Source organism: Emydura macquarii, unplaced genomic scaffold (assembly GCF_026122565.2).
Source record: "Emydura macquarii macquarii isolate MOO-44397 ecotype Brisbane River unplaced genomic scaffold, CSIRO-AGI_Emac_v2 contig_1644, whole genome shotgun sequence".
Lineage (NCBI taxonomy): Eukaryota > Metazoa > Chordata > Testudines > Chelidae > Emydura > Emydura macquarii.
Window position 1 is genome coordinate 14,516,748 of NW_027131781.1, and position 26,315 is coordinate 14,543,062.

General features: G+C 40.6%; 1 long non-coding RNA gene across 1 annotated transcript; it reads right to left on the reverse strand.

Moving 5' to 3' along the window:
• Positions 1-11,604: 11,604 nt before the first annotated feature.
• LOC137158333 (uncharacterized) lies at positions 11,605-25,893 on the reverse strand. Its single transcript, XR_010921375.1, has 3 exons — positions 25,828-25,893; positions 12,093-12,135; positions 11,605-11,699 (listed from the first exon to the last, which is right to left on the reverse strand). It is a non-coding gene; the product is annotated as an uncharacterized lncRNA (long non-coding RNA).
• Between the last annotated feature and the right edge of the window lie 422 nt (positions 25,894-26,315).

The window sequence follows — 26,315 nt, forward strand, 5'->3', positions numbered from 1 at the left end:
AAGACAAGCATCTATGGGAGTCATTATAAAGGGGCACTTTCTTTCAGCTAATTTTCTCTTTGTTGTCTTTTCAGGACAGAATGTTAAATCTTACAATATTGCTGGAGAGTTAACTGTAAAACCAGCTTGGTTGCTTTGAATCATTATCGGAAATATGGACACTTAGATCATGGTAGGCTGTCATGTAAACATGCCAGAGCCATACTTCTACTTTGCCTAGTACCTGGAGCAAAACACTCAAGAGAGAAGATCTGAACAGTCTCCATGCAAGTCTGTCATGCTTTTCAAACACGTAAGTCTCCCATTTCTTTTTTGTTCATTTGTTTTTCCTGGAATCAGAGATCATCGTGTTTCAGGGTGACCCATGACTATGAGCGCCAAATGATACAAAAGCAATCCTGGCTTATGCCCTTTTGTAGGCAAAGGGTAATGTGGTCTAATGGTTAGTGCACTGGACTGGGCCTCAGACGCTTGAGGTTCTATTTCCAGCTTTATCTCAAACCTGCTGAATGACCTTGGGCAAGTCACTTAAAACCTTTCTGTGCCCCAGATTGATATTTGTAAAGCACTTTGAGATCCACTGGTGAAAAGCACTGTATAAGACGTAGGCATTATTGAGGCTTAATTAATGAGAATGAGGTATCTAAATCCCTTAGCTTTGAAAATTTCAACACTAGTGCAGCTTCTCTTTCATCCTTGTGTGACTCTACTGCAGTTTTTATTAAATCAGATTAGAGCTGTACAAACCAACCCACTTTCACTTGCTCCAGGACTTCAGACTTCTGATTGGTTTTGTAACAATCGTGCCTTAAGATCCATGCACAAAGGGGATCCACTGCTTCATAGATCTCCCCGTGCTGTGGGTTAGGGAGCCATCTCTGCAAAAAGGGTTGCCCTTTTCCCCCAGATCCACTGAAAGACCGTTTATGGGTCCAGGTACCCAGGTAGGGGAGGTGTGAGTAGTAGGTGGGGTTAGGAGAGGTACATAGTTCCCCAACTGGCTCATAGAGGTTGCCCTGGACACATGCTATAGCACTGGGTTGTGTTTATTTCCATTCCTCCTTGTACCTGTAGCAAGTCTCTTAAGTTAGGGGAGAGAGGGCCCTGGGGACATCACTTTCTGGGAGTGGACAGAGGCAGCTGGGGACCAGTATGGAGGCAAAGGACTTTTGTGGAGAAGGGCCTGCACTCCTGTTGTCCACCATGGGAGATGCAGGTTTGCAAGCAGGCCCCAGAACCTGTTCTGGAAGTGCTGCTCTGGTCCTTAGATATTTGGTCAAGGATGAAATCCTGCCACTCCCCAAAATGAACATGGTTTTCTCAGAGTGAAAATGTGTGGTATGGAAGAGAAGGGGAGAAGTTCTGCCTCGGAACACAGCAAAGAAAAACCAGCAGCTGGCCCCTGCCAGCTGACTGGGGCTTGCAGGGCTCAGTCTGTGCAACTCTTTCATTGGTGGGTAGATTGCTGGGCTTGGGCTGGAGCTCCGGCTCTGGGAGCCTTTCACCCACCAGGGTCCTAGAGCTATGAAACAACCTGAGTCCCAGCCACAAGCCTGAGTCAGGTAGCACCGGCCAGCTCTGGGTATCTAATGGCTGTGTAGACACACCCAAAATGTTCAGTCATTGGCCATGAGTGGAAATTTACCACAGGCACAAGGCCTATGTGTCACTCAAGCAATATTGCCAACAGCAAGGATTCAAAATGAATGGGTCTGACCCGCAGCAATCAGGAGATTGCCTTAGAAATCATGGGATTTAAAACCAGATTGGGGCTTCTTTTTATTAGCCTTCTGCTGATGGAGTACTTAGGGCTCACGTTTTCAAGCTTTTTTCTCCACAAGCCGGAGGGCTAAAAAATGATCCTTTTAAGAAAAACAAAAGTTGAGATGCCATGATTCCAACAGCTAGGGCTTTCACAGCAAACAGCACGAGACACGTGATAGAATTGTGAGAGCTGACAACAGTTCTCAAGCCCTATTTTCAGCCAGTAAGTGGTGCACAGGCTCCCTTCTGCCTCTCTGGTCAGAGTTTTCCCCCTTTGTTTTACTGTGAGTGAATAATAGAAAATGCCCATCATGAAACAGGCAAACTCCCAAATGGTACCCAAGAAATGCAAATCAATCTTCATAGATCCAGAAAAAATGGCAGGGGGAGACGAGATGGCCAGTATCTATGGAAGAGGTCTGCTTTTAACTTCGCTTTAGTGGCAACTAAATCTCTGCTTATGTTGAAAATCTTTTTATCTGGCTTCCTCCAGTGCCAACACTCGGTACAGTAAAACAAATCTTTGTTCTGGGGAGCGTTTTTAACCTACGTGGAGAGGGAGGAAAAGAATTGAGAAAGTAATAGCTATAGCCCTTCTTTCCTTGACCTCATAATGAATTAGTGCTGTTGAACTTTAATCAGCCTTTCCTGTAACTCATTTTTTTTGAGATAGTTACCTTTTAAGAGGCTTGTAAAATTGCATTGCTAAAATTTATTATTACACTTAAAATGTGTGTGCATTCAGTCTGGGGCCCCAGTCTTGCTATTACAAAGTTAACATTATGGCGAGGTTTGTGCTATGGCAACTGATAGTCAGTAAAACAGAGGTTGGTGTTCTCTCCCCCTTACTGTACATTTAATTCCTTGAAATTCATTAAAGAACATAGTAGACGGCTGTTTAAAAAGAATCCATGCTATAGAGATAGGTATCTTTTTCTCTCTGTATGTATGTGTACACACACACTCTCTCTCTCTCTCTCTAAGCTGGTTTATAGGAGGATTTCAGTTTCTTTGTCGATGTTATTTCACCTACATGTAATAAGTGAAAACTGCAGTTCTTAAATTGTGGTCCATGGGGCACTTATTGGTGGATGGCAGAGAGCTGGCATAGGCACAAAGATTACCATACGAGTTATACAGGATACAACATGAAGTTCGGAAGTGGCTGAAGAAGAATTTTATCAGTGCTCAAATTAACTGAAATGACCTGCACTTAGCTCTACAGTTTAGTTTGTGTTCTGCAAAAAATTAAGCTAGCTCATTTTAGAGGTTTAATTAATATTTGTAACTATTTTCAGAACTCAGAAAGGCCCACTGAGCTGGCATTTCAAGTAGTGAAGGGTTCTATGAGTTGGAAACTCAATAAATTAAGAGTATTTGCTTTCCTGCAGTTTGAAGAGATAAGAAGATTCTGGGGAATAGTTTTCTAAGAAGAGATGGGAATTCAGAAGATATCTTGTGATAAAGGCTTTGTTTGATAGCCAGAAGTAACTCAGGGGTCACATGTTCTTGTACAATATTCCAAAATGTTTATCAGATGCTAGCTGATCACTTGGGACTCAAACAAAATGGATGAAGTGTCAAACAACTGAACTGTATCAGCTGCCTGGCAGGTCCGTGTCTACTTGTTAAACTGAATGATGCCACACATGAACTGTACAGTATAGTGAAATAGACGCCACACCACAATGGCCTCCTTGCTTGCTCATTTAATGCCATAACTCAGCAATACAGTAAGTCACAGTAGTCTCCATAGAAGCAGATACATGGAAAAAAGGTAGTTTGAAGACACACCCTATACACTAGAACACCTAACCTATGTATCGCCCCAGGTGCGGGAACCACATGAGTGATAATGACTTTTTTTTTTTTACCTTCACTTGAAAGCGCTAGTTGATAAAAGTAAGTCATTCACAGATGGGAAAGCTAGAAGAATAGAAGTGGAGGAAAGATAATTTTGCATTCAGGTACTAAAGGCTCTGCCATAGACAAAGGGTCTGGGCAAGTCACAATTTCTCTGTCCCTCAATTCCCTGCCAGTTATTTCACCATTTGTCTGTGTAGACTATAAACTCTTTAGGGCAATGACTGTCTCTCCCTAAGTGTTTGTACAGAGTCAAATGCAACAGAGCCCAGATCTTGGTTGGGGCCTCTTGATGCTACCATAATACAAATGATGACTAATTACAGCAACAATGGGCCTAATTAATCTCAGGCATAGCTCTAGGGATGCTGGTGACATTACACCTGGGATGAATTTGACTGTGTGTCAAAAGTGTTTCAATAGGACTAAATATAATGAAGGAGACAGGAAAATGAGGAGGATAAAGGAGTTGAGGATAAAGGAAGAGAAAGGATGAAATGCAGTGCTCAGCATCTTAGCTGCTTAGATCCCAGAATGAGGAGTGTGGTATAAATACCGAGATAGACAACTAGTGAACATCTGCTCTGGGCAACCGGATCAGAGCACAGCAGGAACAAGAAGTTCTTGGATCAGTTATCAGGGAATTGGGAAACCCCAGGAGACTGTACTCTTGTGGGGGAGGAGGGAGGTTTACTACCCAGACAGCTGTTGGGTAACAAATACAGCTAATCAGGGCAATAATGAACAGTCCTGATTCATTACAAATTCACTACCATATGTTTAGATTTGTACTTACAGTAGGAAGGGAGTGAAACATCCTTATATGTGAACCAGTGAAATGGAGGAGCTATCTGCTCATCAGCTTGCTGGTACAGGGTCAGCCCATGACTTGTGGAAGGAGATCATCTTTCATATATTATAGATTTTTACTGAGTACTTCAGAATACATGGCAACTTTTAGGGTAGCCTTAGTAAAAAAAAAAAAAAAAAAAAATTTCAGCAATTGCCATGTTAAAAAAAAATAGTCAAGAGTATTTCAGGCTATGATTCAGACTATGATTTGTGTCCATAACTTTTGCTGACCTTGAAACAGGAATTTACAAGTAAAAACTCAATCTCTTGTACTGACAACACTTAATATTGTTCACTTCTGCTGATCTAGAGGTGAAAAAGGGTTTTTTTTTAAAAAGACAAGGATATTTGCTTAATGTATTCTAGTAATGAAAGATAGGTTGATGATGTTTTCGGTGATATAGCTATATGCCATTTTCCTCCATCACAGGCAATAATGTTGCCATCTAAGTCACCATGGCCCCAGAAGAGTATTGAGAGCTCCAGTAGAGCTAATATTGTGCTGAAAATAGAATTGTACCAGCCACTCAGAATTTAGGGATACGGCACAGTTAGTTGCTGGTAATTTCAATGAAGTTTTTTCCCAGTTAGAGTCCCTGCTCCCTGAGTGTGGTTCCATGCACTGGCTAATCATTCTAAGGTTATTTGTCAATAACTGTGCCATATGCAAATTTGTGTCATGTGAGGGTCACACAACCATTCTGAACCAATCAGAGTGCAGGGATTTGCATAACTACAGTACTGTTTTTCCTCAATTACAGTCTTGTGAATATGTAAATCTCTCTGAACTGGCTATTATAATCCCTCTGCTCTGACTGGCTCCCCTACTAAGAATTTTTCAAGTTGTTTGCTAGCAACAGAGATTTTTGCCTCAGCTTCTTATTCCTTGTTGTAGAGGCAGAAAATCTTTTAAAAAGTTATGTGCAATAGAACAACAACAAAAAGCAAAGGGAAATAGAGCCATGAAGTTGATGAAAGGGAAAGGTTTTTTTTTAAAAATTTTAGTAAAGATGCAAAGTCAAACACCTCTTGCTTCATAATTCCTCCTTTAGGCTGATGTTTGATATCATTGAAGTCAATGAGAGCAGGATTGGTCACTTCTGCCCATCCCTCTCTCCTGCAGAACAGTGGGATCTATCCTTTCAGTGAGGATCATGTTCCTGTCTCCATTATTATTTCCCCTTGGAAATCACAGCCTCTCAGCTTTGAAACACGATAGAAACTAAAAATACTGAGCCAGATCTTTAGCTGGTGTAAACTGGTGGTGTTTTATTTACTTCAGTGGAGCTCTGCTGCTTTAAATCTGGCCCCTTGTAGTTATCCAATGGAGAAGACACACAGAAGGATGGAGAACATAACAATACGTGCAGCCAATACCTCAGCCCTCAGTCTCCGGGTTTATTCAGCCCAGGATACAGTTACTACTTCATACACAAGAAGGATCGGTGAACTGCCGCATCTTAAGTTGGTCTCTGTGTTGTAGAACATGTGTTTGTATGTATGTCTAGGGCATGAGATGATACATTAACCCAGAAACCTATAATTAATCTTGTTTCATTTCAGTTAGCTATATTTTTTCTACTCCTATGTTTCTTAATTCTAATAGGTATTGATTTTCTTCCCATCTCTTGCTAAAAAGTAACTAGGGTAAGGAAGAAATCCTTGAAATGGGAAAATATCACTAGAATAGTAACATGAGGGCCTGTTTCATTTCCTAATTTGCACGGCATTGGTGAAATTCTGGTCCCATTGAAGCGAGTGGCAAAACTTCCACCAACTGCAGTGAGGCCCAGATTTCTCCCCGTGTTTCCTGCTTGGCAGACAAGAACAGTGGTATGCCGTAGGTGTAGAGAGACTGGGGCCAGATCCTAACTCTTAGAAGTCAAGGAAATGATTCCTATGGACTTCAAGGGCAGGTAGAACAGATTCTCGGACAGTAGCTTTGTCTTAGTGATTTTGGGGCTAAATTCTACCCACACTTAACTCTCAGTGTAAAAACAGTGGGGGCTCCCCAGCTCTTTGTGATGTCAGAAACATGATCTTTCAGCAAAATTCTCCTTAGTTTCATCACTGCATTAATGCAATCCATGGCTTTTTCACTAGTATACTTGAAAGCAGAAGTTGGCCTTGTATAGCACCCTCTTTTATTATGTGAAATGTAGGGAACCTACAGTTTGCACTTAAGCTAAAATAAAAGTGTGAACATGTGGTAGGATCAACTATATTATTTGAAAACCGATGAAGTCATCCTATTCTTGTTTGCTCACAGCATCAATCATTTTCACCTAATACGAATTTTATTGCACTACCCAGTTGCTCTATCCTTCTTTCCTCATGATATATTTGTAAATCTCAAGTCAGGAAGTGGTTACTGATAGAGGGGGTCAGTTACTGGGCAGTTGATTAGGATACTGGTAAAAGGTCAATGCACTAAGTCAAAATGTGTATGGGAGAGGAAGTCTTGGAGACTCTGAAAGGAATGATTATACCTTCCGTTAGAAATCTAGTTGACACTCTTTATGAGGTGTTATGTATGCGATGAATAAATATCAGCAGATGAATAAAGGCAACAAGGAAATGAGGACATACAGTAGCTGATTTACAAGCAACATACAGTACTTTAAATGTAAATATAGAATAAGATTGTTGCTGCTGATGCTAGATTCCCCCACATAATAAAGCAATTTTATTTGAGACCATCCATCTGTGTCTCTTGTTCATGCAGCCATTGTCTATTTAAAGTTTTTCATTTGCCAGCAAGTCCTTCCTTTTGAGTATTTTTCTTGGTTCAGCAAAATCACTTCACGGTCTTTTGAAAAATGTCTTCATTTGTCATGTTTTAGTACATGCTGGTACAACACCAGTTTCTTCAATTTTCTGTGGTAATAGAAAATGTCTGTCTCAGCTTCGGATCAGCTGTCTCCTTTACTAGATAAACCTACTAGTGATTCAAGAGGGAAAAATGCCTACAAATAAAGATACATTTGTGTCAGGGCTGACTAAGGAAAACTTTCCTGAGTGGTGGATATTTCTGAGATCTGTTGTTTAATTTTAAAATGATGACCTGTCAAGTGACTGAATATGTAAAATCATCCATTGGGGTATCTCCCTCATGTCTTTGATTCTCTGACATGACTAATACTCACTTTAATGTCTGCCTTACTATATTCACTTTAATAGTCTTAGCAATGCAGATGCTCCTGCTGTAGTGCAAGAGTAGTTAGAGGACTATCAAATAGTTAGATTTTCATCTAATTCTAAGAAAGCAAACGTAGAAGAGTCATTTTGCTTTACACAAGCATGAGCCACATTTGGCATTTTAGAACATTAAGTAATAGGAGAGAAATGCAACAAGAAACTGTACTGTAAATATCTTCCTTTAGGAGAATTCTCCTAATGGAAGTGAGGTTTGCTGATTGAAAGGTGCCTAAATGACCATGCTTGAAGTGGTTTCCATCATATACAGGGTTTACAGTGTAGTTCAATGTCTCTCAGCACCCCCCACTATAAAACCTGTTCCAGCACCCCTGGGTACTGGAAACAGTGCAAGAAGATTCCACTTATAGAGAAGCCACTTAAGGGGACTGCTCCCTCTACATGTCCCAGAACAGTGCTTTCAGGCAGCACTATCCATGCCACCATAAAGGAGATCTGAAAGCAGGTACAAATGATGGAAAGGACAGGATATAGGTCGTTATTGCATGATTACAGGTGGATCCACTGGCAAAGGCACCTTATCCCCTGGCAAAGGGAGAACACAGGAGACAGGCCCAAGGCTGCACTTTTTGGGAGAAGGAGGGTGTTGAGTATTTTATCTTCTGCCCACAGTTTATTTACTCTTGTTCTGATTCGACCTCCATGTAGTAAAGGATTATGGTCACTCCTAGCCTGGGAAGAGTTCCAGAAATAGTGATGTAAGGGAGAACTCTTCATGTCTCATTACCAATTCCTCAAGCCATCCACATCTCCTGTTTGACTTTCAGTCTACCCAGGATTCCCTAATAATATTGGTTGTCTATTCTTCTTCCTGTCACTTAGCCTTAAGGCATCTCCGGTATAAATTAAGATGATTTTTTTAAGAGGAACTACTACTTTAATGATAACTTTGTTAAAAATTGGTCAGAAAATAATGCAGTTCCTGAAAGCTACATTAGAAAGAGCAAAATAGGGCAACTTCATACATGCCCTTAACTACAATCATATAGAAGATCTTTGATCATTTTTCCCTTTGCCTCGTCTCCTGTTACATGAAAAGTTATGCCATGAATAATGTAGCACATAATTTACATTAACCAAGAAATGACCCTTTGGGACAAACTCAGCCTTTGTGCATCTCCATAGACTATAACGAAGGGGTGTATTTGGCCCTTTATGGCCAGGTATTATTTAAATTCCACATATAGCCCAAAGCATAGAGTTTCAAAATAGTGTTGGTTGGTGAGCCTACCCTGGCCCTATATATAAAAATAATCACTAGTTAATTTAAATTTGTACAGCACCTTTCATTCTGAAGCATGCTGAAGACCTTTAGCACACTGTGGACCAAATCCTGATAGTCACAGTTGCCCAAGAAGAACTCATCACCTAACTGAAGGAGCTTACTTCAGTGCGCCTCAGGATTTCATCCTAAATATATGGAGATCATTCCAACTACCACTGAACTGCAGCTGTCTCTGGAGCCCAGTGCTATGGTCATTCCAGGACAGCAATACAAAGAAAGGGACAAAACTTCTTTATTTGGAAAAACAGAAGGATTCAGGTGCACAGCATGTAATTACCCTAGTTGTAATATGCCTGGGCAGACATGTACCCAGTACAACTTTCCATTTGTATGCTTATTTTGAGCATTTCAAATGAAAAAACCACCATGAAATATATCAAAATTAGTGAAACTTGTGTATTTTCTATGCAATCGTCTCCTTGATCATCCACATTTTTGCACAAATAGCTCCTCCTGGTTTACTCTGTACAGAACTTCAAGCCATTGCACCAATCAAAAGTGAAAGAGCAGCTACAGGGAAGAAATCTGTTAAAAAACTATGAAATGGAAATACTTTGTTTAAAAAAAGGAAAAATAGGCTAGTCAAGGAAACATGGTTTTTGTCTCTTTCCATGACTACTGCTCTGACTAGAGGCCATGACCCTACTTGAGCAAAACAGTTAAGCACCTACTTAAGTGCTTTAAGCATGAGACTGCTCCCATGCTCAAAGTTAAGTACAGTTACAAACACTTTGGGAACAGAGGTTGTTTGTAACTCTGAAATGTTCTTAACTCTCAACAAAACGTTACGGTTATCCTGTCAAAAGGTTAAAACTGAACATTGACTTAATAGAGCTTTGATACTTGAAAAACGCTGCTTTTAGCCATCTTAATTTAAATGAAACTGATTCCTTACTTTGTCAAATCTTTTTTAACTTTCCCTTTTTAAAAAAAAGGGATTTATGTTTAACACAGTAATGTACTTTCTTTACTTTACTTTCTTTACTTACTTTTTTTTGTGTGGTCTCTGCTGCTACTTGATTGCATGCTTCCAGTTCTAAATGAGGTGTGTGGTTGACCGGTCAGTTTGTAACTCCGGTATTTGTAACTCTGAGGTTCTACTGTATGTGCTTATTCATTTTGCTGGACTGAGACCCAGATAAATAGAGTTAGCATGTATGCAAGTGGACAGCAAATCTGGAGTATCTCAACTGTACATGATATGGACTTTGCTACCCTGAAAGAATGTGTAAAAGTGAATAAAATGGCTGCATGATTGCCGTTTCCATCATGTGAATTAAGCTGAACTCATGCTTCTTTAAAGCTGCAATTTGCTTTCATCTCAACTGGGCATATGATGTCATTTTATTTGTAAAACAAATCCTTACCAGAACGCAATGAACTCCAAAGGTGTTAACCCAAATTCAACAAGGTTTAACTTCATTCCATAGGGTTTGTTCAGGGATATTGTCAATGCATCCCAGGAGCAGTGTAGTGTGAGTCTTGAGTGTGACTTTGCTGCTGGGTGCAGTATTGCAGTCCTTTTCCCATTCCTAGCACCCCCTATAGGCCATCTGCTGGTCTCTGCCAGTCTTCTGTGGCTCGGCCCTCTGGCTGGGTCACACAGTCAAAACGAATTCCTCACAGGGTATCAGAGAGTCCAAGAAATAAACAATCTGCCCTCACCAGGGTTTTCAGCTCCAGCCCTGGGCCCTTTAGATTCAGCCCTTTGCTCAGGCTTCCAAACAAGCCTGTCTCCTTTTTGGGGCTTAAGTGAGGCTTGTCCCATTCTCAGGGTTTATGCCACTTTGCTGGTGACTGGTGGGGAAACCTGGGCCTGCCCACTACTCCGGGTTCCAACCTAGGGACCCTATAAACAGCAGCCATGTAGTGCTCAATTCAATTAATTGCTGCTGTTTCCCTTGGCTTCCTCTGACCTGGCTCCTTTATCTTCACCCTTAGCTCAGGGCCAAAGTTCTCAGGTCCCTCTCTCCCTGCAAACCCAGCTTCACCAGTTAGTCAGAGAGAAGGCCTGGCTAATCCTCTGGCTCCCCTGTTCCTCTGGTCTCAGCCAAGGACTGCCCCGCTAGGCCCCAGCAGATCCTTTTATCTGAGCCTGCTGAGCTCTGATTGGCTGTTATTAGCCCTTCAAGGCCACATCTGTGTAGTTTCCAAGATGGCTGCTCTGGAAAGGCCTCTCCAGGCAGGTCTGGAGGACCCAACTTCAGGGTTCTATTCCTTCTGCATTGCTGGAAGGGTTTATTAGGACCACCAGGCCTCCCGTAAGGAGCTGCAAAGCCCAGGTACACCCTGTCACAAGCATTTAGCACAGAAATAGCGCCTTATCTTGTTGCTTTGAAACTAAGAGTACCATAAACAGTACTTTTATAGAGAAAAGCACTTAGCAATATAGATATATCAGAAGCAGAGCCCCAAAGGCTGGCTTGATGGCACAGAAATGCACTGAAAGTTATGTCAGCAGTCCAGAATTTCAGGAGGAAACTTCTTCAGGGAACTCTCTAGGAAGCACATTTCTCCCGCATGACTTCTAATTTTTTCTAAGTGGTATCTCTAGTGTGTTGTTCAGAACACTGTTTGAAAGAGGCTTCAGAAATGACATCTACTGCCTATAACCGCATCGCTGATCCTGTTAAGCATTACATGCTGCTGTTGCATCCTGCACAAGCACCTACACACAGATTTTCCATTATGGAGTCAATCACTTCTGAAGTACCTAGACCTACAGAGAAAAGATCCACAAAAAGAGCCCAGAATGTACTTTTGAATGACTCAGTCTAATAAACCCACCAAGATATCCCAAAGGTTGGGGTAGAACCAAACTTCCACATTTGGTACCCCTCTTTCCAAAAACTTTTGGTGGCACTTCATTTGGAGCCCTTAGATCCAACCCCGCCCTGTGGTTTTGTTTCTGGGGTCCTTATTTCCAGCTCCAGTTAGTACATGAGCCAACATCTCCAGAGATTAACCTCTCATGGTATTTCTTTAAGAAAGATATAGACAAACTGAAGAGAGCCCAGAAGAGAGCAACAAAAATAATAGAAGGTTTAGAAAACACCTTACCTATGAGGAAAGATGAAAAACTGGGCATGTTTAGTCTTGAGAAAAGTCCTACCTTTCTATGATTTCAGCCCACAGGTGGTGGAGTTATGGAGACCCTAAAAACACAAACAAAAAACACACAGACACATACACACCCTGTCAATGTGTCATGTTGTTTATTAACTTTCGGGGTCTTCCCCTCAAGAGTGTTTTGGTAAAAGGTGGTCAGACATGAAAATCCAGACACACACTACTGACCTCCTCTCAAGCAGACAACAGAGCACATGCTGAGGATATAAAGACAGTGATGTCCAGTATATTCAGGAGAAATGATGGTTATAAAAGCTGTAAAGAGCTGACACTAGCTAAGATAAGCTTCTGATGCTCCCTCCATTGTCACCTACCATAGACATGTACCGCCATGGCAGGAGCCAGCCAATGCTGTTCATTGCTCAAGTGCCCGATTACAGGAGATATTGCTAGGATTTTTCCCTCTCTTCCCTCTCCCCTGGACTCTGTACCTGGGTTAGTACAGGTGTTTCGGAAAAGAATCCAGAGCTTGCTAACAGTCTCTTAGCCAGCTTCCCTCTTGTAATGGGGAGGAGGTGCAGGACTTCTTCACACCTTCCTCCAAAAACTACTACTACAGCATCCCCCTAGAAATATCCTCCTAAAATCTGCTCCTTCACCCCAAAACTAAGCTGCTAGTGGTGGGAGAAATCTCATCCTGACAATAAAAACAAACAAACATGCCATTTCTGGGTACAAAAGCAAGTTTTAAAATTAAATTGCCCTTGGGTACAAACAGTTAATTTGATTGTGAAATGTTTCCCAGAGCCAATCTGCTACAAATACTCCATCACCACCATACAATACTTTGCTATTATTGCCCTCAGAGTCAGCCATATTTTTATATTGATCATAATTAGAACTAAGCAATATATAACCTATTGAAAGCTATGCTCTTCAAGTGAATCCTCAAACCATGTGAAAATGCAGAGGATGAGAGCAGCTGTGCACTTCGTAAGGCTTTCATGGCCACATTCTGATATCCTTATTTTGAACAGCACCTTATTCAACAAAAATATTCGCACTGAAGTCAATGGAACTATTTGTGGAGTGAAGTGAATATTAGAATATCAGAATATTAGAATCCGGCCCTCAATTTCTGTTTATATGCGGAACTGCAGCAATTTAAAAATATTTCTCATAGTGATACCACTTATTTGTACATTTCAACTTCATGACAATAAGGGGAATTAGTAACATTGTGTCCCATCACTTTCCCTGGAGTTTCTTAGTTTGGTTGGTTCATCATTAAAGTCTTAATATCAGCACCTCTCTCTCTCTCTCTCTCTCTCTAGTGAAACCAGCTGCATTCAACAAAATGTTCACTCTTATCTGTGTTATCCTTAGTCACATATCTAGTGGGGGCTGAATTTTTTGCTAGCTGAATGGCCCTTTGCTTGGGGCAGGTTCAGAGGGATGAGCTGCATGGGCCTATCTCTTACTATCATCCGCCCTGCTCTTACATATCTCCTTTAAACTTTTCTCTTCTTATAGTATGACTAAGAAGACATTCATTTTTACTTCCATAGCTATACTAAGCAGACCTGAAACACCACTAAGTAACTGGAGGTCATAACAGCATGGGCTGATTAGAGAAGAAAATGACAATGAGGTAATGTAGTAAAAACAATTGCCTTAAAGAGATTCCGCACTGTTCACTGGTTCCATTTGCTTTTTTAATTCATGCCATTTGTATCATCAATCGATTCTGTGGGCCAAATGCATTCCCTAGTGTAACCCCATTAAAATCAGTGGCCTTACACCAAGAATTAATTGGATACAACTGAGACCTGGTGTAAGCAAACACAGCTTCAGTTAAATCAATGCTAGTAATTTGAAAACAGTGGAGTCACCGTCATTTACACCAGGCTGTAGTTAATAATATCCATTAACAAAAGGCTGTTGCATAGGTGATTAAAATGACTATTCCTAAGTGATAAATGGAAAACCTTAGAGTTCTTTACTGTTGTAGGAACATAAAATGGTTGCTCTACAAGACACTTGTTGGGATGGAAAAACAGATCTTTGGGGATCATGACTAAGGAATAATTCATTGTTTCCCATCCTCAGAGGCTAAGACATCTGCATGTTAATGTTCTCTATTGCTTATGAGAAGAAGAAACTTGTAAATATTTGGCAGCTTGAATGACTGGCTTTCCTAGAAATTCTTTCCTGTCGGATATTGTCACCAGCTCACCATCCCAGAACATCCCCTCCTGGCCGGTCACAATGTTTCAACTGTGTCCTGCCTCAGTTTCTCCTCTTTATGACAGGGTTGTCCCATATCTCCAAACCCAAGAGGACAGACAGCTAGCCTCAAGTCCACTTTGATGCCTTTCACACATGCTATCACTTTATTTTGTGAAAACAAAAAGTAAAACAAAGCTCTGCTGCCTCATCTAGGCTTTTTACATGCTCTTCACCCGAGAATTCCCCTTCACTCAGGGCTCATGGTATAGTCAGTTATTCAGTAGCTTTTCTTAGGTCAGACCCTGAGATGGACCTTTTTGTGTTAGTCCCCTTTTGTCCAGGGCCTTCAGCCAGGGCCCACTGGTCCCATAGGTTACTTCTTTTCATGCACACACCATAGTGTTCTCCTGGCTGTTTTAAGTTCCCTCCTTTTGCATTCTGTCCCTAGACCCAGGGATGCCTGCAAGAGTCTATGGGCTTCCTTCAGTCTCCTTTCACCAGCACATGCTAGGATTCCTGCCTGAACACCTCGGATTTCAGATTACACCATCCCTATTCTCAGGGCAGGCCTACAGAGCTTTCCCATCTTTGCAGCTTCTCCAGCTCCTGTAGGCCTCCCATCTTAACTGCCCTGCTTCACTTTGTTGGTGTCAGATGCCTCTCATCAGATCCAGCAGGGAGGCACCTACTCTTTCTCAAGGGAACTGGACCCATTTCCCTTAAAGGGGCCAGTTACCCTGAGACAGTTACACAACCTGCAAACAAAGGGGAATAAGAAGAGCCAGCAAATCCAAGTATTTAAACTGTCTAAAACAATTGAATTGACAATAACATTTTTCAGAATGTGTAAGCCATCAGAACTTCTAATTTTCCATTCTTTTTACAGTGACTAATGAGAACAGGAAATGTGTTGTCCTTTACCAATACATTCCCACAAAAATAACTAACAATGGTAAAAAATAAAATCTAATCCAGTTTGAAATTTGTAATCTGATTATTTTGTGCTTTCTCTTGGATATCCTACCTTGAGTAAAATATCCTCTCTCTTTTAAAATGGATTATCAGATTTAAGAGAGACGAGGTGGGTGAGGAAATATTTTTTATTGGACCAACTTCTGCTGGTGAGAGAGAGAAGCTTACAGATTTAACATATTCAAGAGCACAAACACTTCCTAGCTAGAGGCACTGTTGACCCACTGCCTTTGATACAAATTTGCTAGCACTATAAGCTTTCATTTGTGACAGGAACAAGTCTCTCTCACCTGGCAGGTGCTTTCTGAACACAGCACTTTGCCTCTTGATCATCAATATGTCTATCAAGCATTAACATACATCAGGTGTCACAGTTTAGGGCAACTGCACCTGTATTTCCCCTTAACGGTTCAGCAATAGCATCCACTCTCAGGTTTCTGGCTCCCTTAGCTGTTGCCTTTCCTGAGTGGAGACCTGTCTCTTTTCCTCCTGACAGGGGTATTTCCAGGCCAAACAGTTCCCTGCCTTCACTGTGGTATCCCCAGGAAAAGACAGTGTGTCTGAACAGGCCTGCTTACTTCTCCCCTCAGGGATGGTAGACAGTGTAAATGCCAACAGTTATGAGTTGCCTCACAGCTCTTCCTACAGAAGCCTATTTTGTTTTTAAGGTCAAAGCACCACAGAGAAAACATCAGTAAACAAACAAGAGACCCTACACACATGCTAATAAGTTTGCCAGAAATCACCCCAAGTCTAACCTCGGCTGAGGCAAGAGCCACCCTTCAAAACCCCACAGAGGAATCTCTTCTATGGTCAAAAAAGTTCCAGAGGGGAAGCTGTGTTAGTCTGTACACAGCAAAAACAACGAGAGTCCTCTAGCACCTTAAAGACTAACACATTTCTGCAGGCATAAGCTTTCGTGGCCTGCAACCCACTTCGTCAGATTGACACACCCACGAAAAGCTTATGCCCGCAGAAATTTGTTGGTCTTTAAAGGTGCTACAGGACTCTCGTTGTTTCTTCTGTGGTCGCTAGTTTATAATGGACTCCACTCAGAACTAGTACACTCAGGAAGAGTTTAGTCCATCCTTTACACAGTTTGGGGGTCTTCGATCTGGAGTGTCCATGAGCAGATAAATAGACAATGGGTCTCTTTCCCCAGGTGTAACTTCAAAAGGGTGGCTTCTGAAGGGAAAATTTTAATTTCCCTCCTCCCAGGCACTTTCTAGGAAATCCATTTCAGATGAATTGTCCCCAAAAGCCCCTTGACATTCCCAATGCTTTCCAGAGATTGCATTAATCAGCCTCTTGGAGAAGTTATATGCAATTCCACAACATATGGATTTGCTGCATTTAATACAATGGATCCCAAAGGTATTAAATTTAATTCCATAATGTACTGCATTACAATGGTTTGAACTGAAGATACTGTTGTGTAAAATGTCATTCACAATACATACTAGAACAATAGCAAAGAGCTCAGTTCACGAAAATCAGTAAGAAAAAAAAAATCACTGCACATTCCCACCAAAGTGAGTTAGAAAGATTATTCCAATATAACTAATGCTGCTACATTAATGTTGTGCCTCACAAAGCCTATTACTTTCAGTGTGCTGCTGGGGGGAAAAGTGACAACAAGGTATAAACACTGATGAAGCAAAGCTTAGGTCTTGCTATTACCACCGTTAGTGCCTGTGGCAAATAAGTGTAAATACATAGTCTCAGTGGGAGCGAAACATTAAAATTAACAAAAAAGAACAGGACTATAGGCAAAAGGTACTACCCAAATATGGACTTGGAAATTACGATCAACTTAATGGAATGAAACTAGGAAACCGCCTTCCCAATGGGCTTCCATCCTTGAAGCATCATCCAGAGTCATTCTATAATGTTCAATAGATAAGGGATCGACAGGAAAATAATTGCTCCTCCAAATGAAAACCAGAATGTACTTTTTGGCATGATTTCCCTAAGCTATGAACTGTATAACAGGAGCAGATGGAGTACCCGCTGAAGAAGAAATGCAGTTAATTATTTGTAGTAGAGGAAACCCAACACTCTATGCCATGGCTCTGAATATACAGGCCCAAACAGATTCTCCGCTGGTGTATTCTGGTGTAGCAGAACTTGACTTCAAGAGAGCTACAGCAACTTACAGCAGCTGAGAATCGGGCCCTGTCAATAACTTCCCTACACTGAATGCATCTTTGTCCTTCTCTCTATATTTTCTCAGGGGCGGGGGAGAGGGGGTTGTCTGTTGAAATCAACATTACACTAGGGATGAATTTGGCCCATTACAACTAGAGACAGGGCTGAGATGCAAGAGGATGAATCTGAAGCCTAAATTTCCTACATCTTAAAACACTTATTTTGAGGATTAAGTATAGGCCCATTTTTGGTTACATGAATTGTTTTCAGGAAGCTATCAGAATGGTTAAAAAAAATTTCTAGTGTTTTTTTTTTTTTTTTTGATTAAAAAAAGCTTTTTTTTATTTGTTTAACAAATGTGAAGAGTTGTTGATACTGTACAAATGTCTCATTTTTCCATGAAAAATTTGTGTCATCTAAAAACAAATCAATTTTTATCATAAACTGACATTTTTCCATTCACCAAAATGTAGTTTTCAGTAAACAAAAAATATTGACAGCATGCATTTTGGTAACATTTTTGATGTGTTAATCATTTTTTGAAAACTGGAAAAAAAATGGCAGACAAACGAAAAACAGGGCCGTTTCAAACCTTTTGAAATTTTTCATGAAACTAGACAAGCTGGCTAAAAATGAAAACCTATCTGCATCTCCTTGTTTGAGACCTATTTGTGCTGAAGGGTTAACATCTTTCTATGAATTTCATAAATAAAATCACTGAAGTAATCAGTTCTGTGTTGTAGGGGCTTGTTCTTATTATAGGATACAAACCATCTACTATGCTTTTGCGTGCTGAGCAGGTAAAACTGTCCCAGCACAAATAAGTGGGAACGAGAAAGTTGGTACTAATTTAACTATCCTTGTTCTTAAAGAAGGGAATTAGTGGAGCATGGTGGGAAGCCCAAAGATGTTGTTTCTCTTTGAGCTAACCCCACGTCCCATTCTCGAGCCACATACCATGAACACATTAGGATGCATTAGTCTGGCCAGGTTAGATCTAGTCAATACAGTCTACTTCCAAAAATAAACATAAATAAATAAATCACCCCCAAAATCATTGCTTTAGCTTTACCTGCTTAGGCACTGTAGGAAATACATAACATTTCAAACTTGCCTTTGTAATGCTGACTAATCACATTCTTGAGTTCTCTCGTTTGAGCCATTAATAAAAGCTTATGAACTTCTAACTCAGATGATTGCAATCAGGAAATGTCTTTTTTAAACACACTTGCTTTTGTAGCGCTAGAAGGGAAAATTTCCACTAATTCCCTCCATTGATAATTTTTAATCTTTCTTTTGCTTGCTGCTTGGGGCTGGTTCAAAGTGATGCTGCATAGATATTTTCCGTTTGTAGAATTTTAATGAACAAATTGCATTTCTAAGCATTGTCTTGCTGGAGGAAGTTCTGGAAACTGGATTTAACAATTTCATCACTGCCTCCATCCAGACCCTCTGCTAAAGCCCTAGAGAAAGGCGACTGATGGTTGCTGCAAACAATGTTGCACTCCTGCACTAATCCAGGGAGTGAGTCATGGTGCGCAGTGATATGCAACAGCTAACCATGGTCATTACTGCAGCATATGGGTCACTGCAACTGCTATAGTGGGCCATGGTGCAATGGATATGTGCAGTTCATGGACCAAACACCTTCGCTTGCCCACACACACTTTCCCCCACCCCTCAAGCTTCCCATTCTTATGGGGTCTGTCACGATAAAGCTTAGTTCCCTGAAGCTTTCCCCTCTGGAGCAGAAATAGGATATGTCTGCAGAATTCTGAGTTGGAATTAGCCAGAAAGTACTGGATTCAAGGCACAAACACCTCTTGTGCTTTCTTGTACACCTGGTACATTATCCCTAACATGCTAACATCCCAAATTAGATTTAAGTGATTCAGTGATGGAACTCTAGCTTCTGTTATATTTTGTAAAGCTCCAGGTATCACAGAAACACAGGAATTAGAGGTGGAAAAGATCAATGAAAAAATAATGTATAGGGTAAACAGTACTGCTGTAATCTAGCATAGCTGCATTTTTTGTCTGCAATTCTGTGTGATAGCCTGAGAACTCAGTGAAATGAAGGCAAGTGTGAAATGTCATGTCTTTCATACAATGTATAAAATTAGCTGTTTGGTGACTTTAAAGTACAATAGATTGAAACATACTGACACACTATGCAGTGGGATGTGTGACAACTTTAACCTTCCTGATGGGCCCTTAACCCTTTAAGGTGCAATGCCTAGCACACCCTTGGGTGTTGTGAATTGAATTATACAGGAAGATTTTCCTGATTCAGCCTAAATTTTCCATGCTCCCTATTTACATCCCATTACTCCATGCTGTACACCTTGCTCTAAATAATCACTGGGAGTGTTGTCAATGACTTCAAATGGTGCAGGAGACATTAGGGCACTAGATTTACCAGGGCTGGGACTTTGCAAAGGAAATAAAACATTTTCGATTTGGACTCACTTTTAGTCTCTAGTGCATATTTGTCTGCAAATCCCAAACTAACAAATCGTGTTTATATAGTTCGCAGCCTTAGCGCAAAAGGCAGTAGAAATGCAATATCTGGGTTATTTCAAGTCAGGTTTATGGTGCATTGTTACAGCTGTATGGAGTTCATATTTCTTCACCTCTTCCCCCTGGAGCGAGATGGATGGGAGACAGGCTTTTTGGGGGCAACATTCAGATCCCAAAATATGAATATAATCTGAATCAAATGAACAGGCCCTTGGTTACCATGCCTCCTCCCTTTCAGATAGGAAAGCTTTTCAAGTGCAAATTATATTCTGCATGAAACATCCAATGCCAAGCTGACATTTTATTATTTTGGTATTTCACATTGTCATGGTGTATTACTACTGGACTCCAGATGTACTATACTGTAAGGCACTGCTTTAAAAAAAATCTCTCTGGGGAAATGCATCGCTTTCGCACGCTTTTAAAATCTAATAAAAAGGATTAGGACCATGATGTATTAATTTTATAATTTTGTCACTGACACAGACGGAGACAGGTTAGGCTTTTGAATGTGATGATGGCTTGATATTAAACCAGCATAAACAACTCACCATCCCTTCCTCCACTGAGCAATTTAAAGAAGAAATGAGTCATTCACAAAAGTGTGTCTAGTATTACATTAATAAATGAAACCCATAATTGTCCTCTATTCCCTTAATGTGATCAACTGCCAATGATCTGTTTGCAGAAGGGGGTAGGATTAAGGATGCTGGTGGAACTGAATATTGATAGTGAAGAACTGGAAATGCTGGAAGATTTTAGACAGAATACCCAGAAGGAAAAAGGCATATGAGGAGGAGGAAAGCATGTCTGTCTAAGGCAGTGATACTCAGACCTCAGTGGTTCAGGAGCCAAATTAGTGATCAACACTACCCAAGCGAGCCACAGTAGTGTGAATTCATTGTTTCATTTACTACTTTATACAGATAATTCTCACAACAAAATGACTGAGCCCATATTCTACAATTGGTTAAGAACATAGTAAAAGCACTCTTGATTATGTGATTTAATTAACAACCAGTGTTTTAAAATCATGTGCTGCAAAAAGCCATAGGAGACCCATTAAAGAGTCACTTGCGGCTCCGGAACCTCAGTGTGAGTATCAGTGGTCTAAGGCAAAGAGACATGGTCCTTTTTATACATGTATATTGCATGCGTAGGAACCCATATTTAATGAGTACAAAACAGCAGATGAATACATTCCCTGTTAACGAGTGTCATCTGACCATTGCCCTCTTAGCTAAGGAATGATGTGAATATAGATTTTACTTCTATGAAACTTTCCCTGAAAAATTCTATTGAGTTTCACAGAAGTAGACAAAAATGAAATGGGACCCATATTCACCAAGACAAGGCCTTTGTAAGATATGCTATCCTCCCTATGTGGACTGTGCCTCCTAGACGGACTTCTTGACCTCTCTCCTCTCTTGAATCTTTCTCCCAGACCCTCTTCCTCAGATGCATTCTTTCCTCTCTCATGTAATAGAATTGCTTTTCCCCTTCCCCTACATAGTCTCTGGATCCAGATCCTCAGCTGGTGTAAATCAGCATAGATTCAGTGAAGCCAATGGAGCAATGACAATTCACACCAGTGAAGATCTGGCCCTTGATTTCTCAATAACTCACTGCTCTTGGGACCACGTCAGAGCACTCACAGAGTCTAAAGAATTTTGCCTTAATTGGACCTATAGCTATGAGAGTTATTCTGGTCTAGCATGGTTTAAAAGAACAGCATGACTGTTCTTCATTTGTTATAGTTTCATTGTCCTTAATTCTGACTGTTCACATGAACAGGGAGTTATAAAAAGAAAGAATGTGGATTTCTGAACTATGAAAAATACTTAAATGTTTCATTAAAGTGCACCTGAGTGATTATATTACAAGTCTGGGAGACTATTTGAGAAACATGAGACATTTAAAGAAAAGCAGGAAGTAATTAGGATTATTTTTTTTAAAAGACAGTTACTAGCATAAACTGAAAGCCACATTACATAGTGGTATTGTAGTCCCAACGAGTAAGGTTTTCAGAAGAGCCTGAGTCCCATTTTCAAAAGCAACTTAGGATAAACTCATTTAAAAACCAGTGGGACTTAGGCACTTTTGAAATCTGATATGTAAATAATGTATTATTTTGGGGGGGATGGTTTGGAAAGGACGGGTCGGCTCTACAGAGCGTTTACAGCACACAGAAAGCTTGGAGAGTGCTAAATGGTTTTCACACTAGCAGCATCCAAGACAAGTACCCACATTTATCACACAGAAAAGATGCTTCAGCCCCAAGTCAGGCACATGCACATTCTGCAAGATATAAACCTAGTAACAATCCTCTCTTCATAGGTAAAATAAGGATTTAGCTAGCTTTAAGGATAATGCTTGAGCCCAGCTGACTTTTGGAATAAGCTTTCAGCCACCCACTACCTAATGCCCAGAAATTCCTCTCACTCCCCTTTACATTCTACATACACACAGAAAAGAAGGAGAAAAAAAATGTTCTATGAGCCCAAGCTCATCCTAGCTCCAGGGGCCCATTTAACTAAGGACCTGCACTAGCTCTAGCCTATGCCCTTTTTGACAAGATTCAGATGATCACCACCAGCTAGGATAGTCTATATATAGCTCTCCCCAAGTCCTTCCCCAGAACCTTTACCCTTCTGTAGCCCCCAAAACAGAAGATGGCAGAAATAGCCTGAGCTACGCCCACAGGAGGACACACTCAAATGGCTGATATGTTTCCCATATGACTTCAGTGACATGGTAATGTCTGCTATATCACAGCAGAGCCAGTGACCTTCAGGGACTGTATATCATTTACCATTTCAGGGGGGATTTTTATACCAAAAATGTCACAATGTCTGACAGCCAAGCGCGCACGCACGCACGCACAGAGTAACAAAATACATACCTGAAATTTTAAGGATTTCCTCTCACCCTATTCCAGGTGTTCCTCTGACTATATCAAGGCAACAAGTTACAGTAAAACAAATGTTATTGCTCCTCTAATGAATATTGGTGATGCAGCCTAGGAAAGTGGATAAATGTGAGGAAGTGCCATTAAAATGATCCTAACCTGCCGCTTACCAAAGTCAACCACACCATCAGGATGGCTACAGACTTCCTAAATAATACAAGAGTTTGGAAACAGCTCAGCCTGCAGCCATGAGATTGCTATTGATGTCAGTTTTGACAAAGATGACAGCTCAACTGCCTTGGAAGATCAGTTATGAGGGATTCAAGTAGATTTGGGTTCCCTTGTGTGGTTTAGAAGCAAATGCAGAGAAAGCAATATCAGAGAGCACAGAACAGATTTATTTAGACTCTGTTCTGGTACCACTGAAGCGAGAGGCAAAACTCGCACTGACTTCACTTGGACCAGGATGGGGCCCTTAGAACCAACATGATTCATTCAGAGCAGTATTGACATTTCCTATGTACATATTAATAGTGTGGACTGTAATGGGAGGAAAGAAAAGTGTGAGGTACAAATCTAAGCCCTTCAGGACACTAGCTCAATGAGACAACTCAGCTCCAGAAAGCAGGTCTCACTAAGACTGCAAAGCTATGTTACACCCAATGAAAAATTTCCAAGAGAGCAAAACACTTGGGACAAAAAAATATAATGAATAACTGACAAACAATTCTATTTCAGTATCATCAAAATGTAGGGATCTTGTACAGGTGCTGACCTATAAGTGTATGCATTTATGGGATTTCCTGCATTCTGATCAACTCTTAATACTGCATAGACCAGCACTTTTCAGGAGAGCAGGAGGATTAACCCCATAGTCCTGACCAGATTTCAGTTTGCATCAGTACATTTTTTTTCTACTTAAAATTTTTCTGCAGTTCAATGGATATAATATTCACTTCCTGTCCTGGCGTATTCTATGAAGTTGCTTAGAGCTGATAGAAACAGTTGCTGTACTGGGGGGAAGCATTTCAATGGGAGCTGAAGTGAATTCTAATGATGATATACAGGTCTTAAGCCTATGGCCCTTATATACATAAGTGAACACTTGCAGGGTTGGACCAAGGGTTTCTACAGCACCCTGAGATCCTGCAGGATAACATTTTATTGACATCTTCAAAATTTATACCTACAGGGTCTAATCCTGCAACCTTTACTCAGATGAGCAGAACCATTGATATAAGGTGGGATCAGGCACATGAATAAGAGCTGTGGGATCAGGCCCCATGAACGGTATCCTCCCAGCTGAAGGTTGCTAACTAGCAAAATTTAAATATCATTAACTCAACCTTTTAATGTTCTGATGAAAGCATGTGTGTATCAAATATTTACATATTTTGACTCCATTACTGTAACAAAGCATTTTAGTATTTGCATTTGCAAACTGAAGGTTGGTTAGCACAAAGAGCATATATAAGAAAAGAAAAGATTTTCTTTAAACATACTATAGCCATTCATAGGTCAAATGTATACCAGGCTTTCACCAGGATGTTCTTGGCCTGTTGTGTTTATGGAAGACACTATATTGGTGGCTGAAATATTATTAAAAATTGACAGAAAATAATCTGGAAAAGATTGAGAATAAAAACACTCTACTAGGTTATTCGGCATAATGTGATTTCTGGGTTAACTCTTCCGTTTAGTTTCTATGCACAGAAGAAAATGTTTGATTTTGCTGCTGCTGTTAGGTTTATCTGAAAGTTTTAGTCGATGTAATAAAAGCTGCCAAGGAAATAAAGCACATCACATTTTTCTTTAGGAAAGGCACACCAGAAAGTCAATGTTTTATTGTCACCCTTGTTTATCATGCCTTGTGCAGCATAATAGGTAACAAACAATGGGGTTCTATGTACTTCAGTGGCACCAGGATAATATTCTTAATCCCTTTGGATCTTAAACTGCCCTCTTACTGTGCTTTATATCCCCCACCAAAAATGTCATTGATGTGGGAGAAATGTTGCTCAAGTGTTTTTATTTCCTCAAACCAACTGAAATTCAAAAGAGCAAGGAGGTCATAAATTAAGGTAGCATTCACAGCCAGTCTCCAATGCTAGTCTCCAAGCACTAGCCCCTCCATCATCGTAACACTCACACATCCACACACTTACTATCAGTTCTGCAATACTATCGCCCTCACCTGGGGGAGGGGGAGGAAATCACAACAACGTACAAATGTAACTCCAACTTTCCCACATTACTGATCATTCAATGGCAATTATCTCCAAATTACAACTTTAGCATATACCACACACCATGTGGAAATCAATGGCAGAGTTGATATAAAAATGTTCTATGTATTTACACGGACATTCAAAAACTCAGATCACCTGTACAGTACAAACTAACAAGGACAAGCCAAAAAATATAACTGACATACATATATACATGCCATCTTGTACACAGATTCATGGTGAAACAGACTGACAGATTGCAGGTCAGGTTGTCCCCTGCAGTGAGATTTAGATGGAGATTTTCCAAGCCATCTAAGAGATTTGAATGCTCTAGCCCCATTAAATAGGAATGATGTCCAAATCCCTTAGGCAGTTGGTTTTTTGGGGGATTTGTGGGAGAAGAGGGGGAAAATCACAGCTTTAATGTTTTATGCAGACCAGATATACTGTTGTCATGGCTGCCCAGTTTTCTCAGCCCTGCTTCCTGGCCAGCTCAATTCCTGAGACTTTCAGACAGTTTTCATCCTGCTTTAGGTCTTTTTCCCCCAATTCACTATTTCCCTCATCCCCGACTCCCCCCCACCCAATTTTCTTCTTCTATACTTGAGAACCCCAAGGTCAGTGTTTATAAAAAGCCCAAGGAATTTAGGGGCCCAGCTCCCATTAAATTTCAATGGGATTTGGGAGCCTTAACTCCCTTAGGCTCCTTTGAAATTACCAGCTGTAAATTTTATACATCTATAGTTTTATACACAGAAGGGGAAATTACTTACCTTCTAAATCTGCTTCTCTGAAGAGTTCATCTTGCAGGCGTCTTGCTCCTGGATATTAGCTCCTCAGTATGAAACTGGCAGAACTCCTTGGGTGAAATTCTGGCTGCATTCAAATCAATAGGAGTTTTGTCACCAGCCTCAGTAGGGCCAAGATGTGACTTCTTATATCTACTTATGACTGTTTCTCACCATGATATGGCTTTATCACACAATTTTCCAATTAGCTTTTGTGGCTTGATTCTCTTGTCACATCTGAGTTTTACACCAGTTTAACTCTACTGACTTCTCTGGTGTCACTCTTGACATACTGAGTTATTTATTATAAACTCAGGAAGTCTGTGTTGCATGCTAATTGCATTGCAGTGCAATCAAACACCACTGAACACTAATTGTATAAGTGATGTATAATCCTTTTTAGCAAAGGACTGATCAAGTTTTGACACTTAAGGCCCAATTCAGACAGGCACAGAATATCTTCAATTCCCATC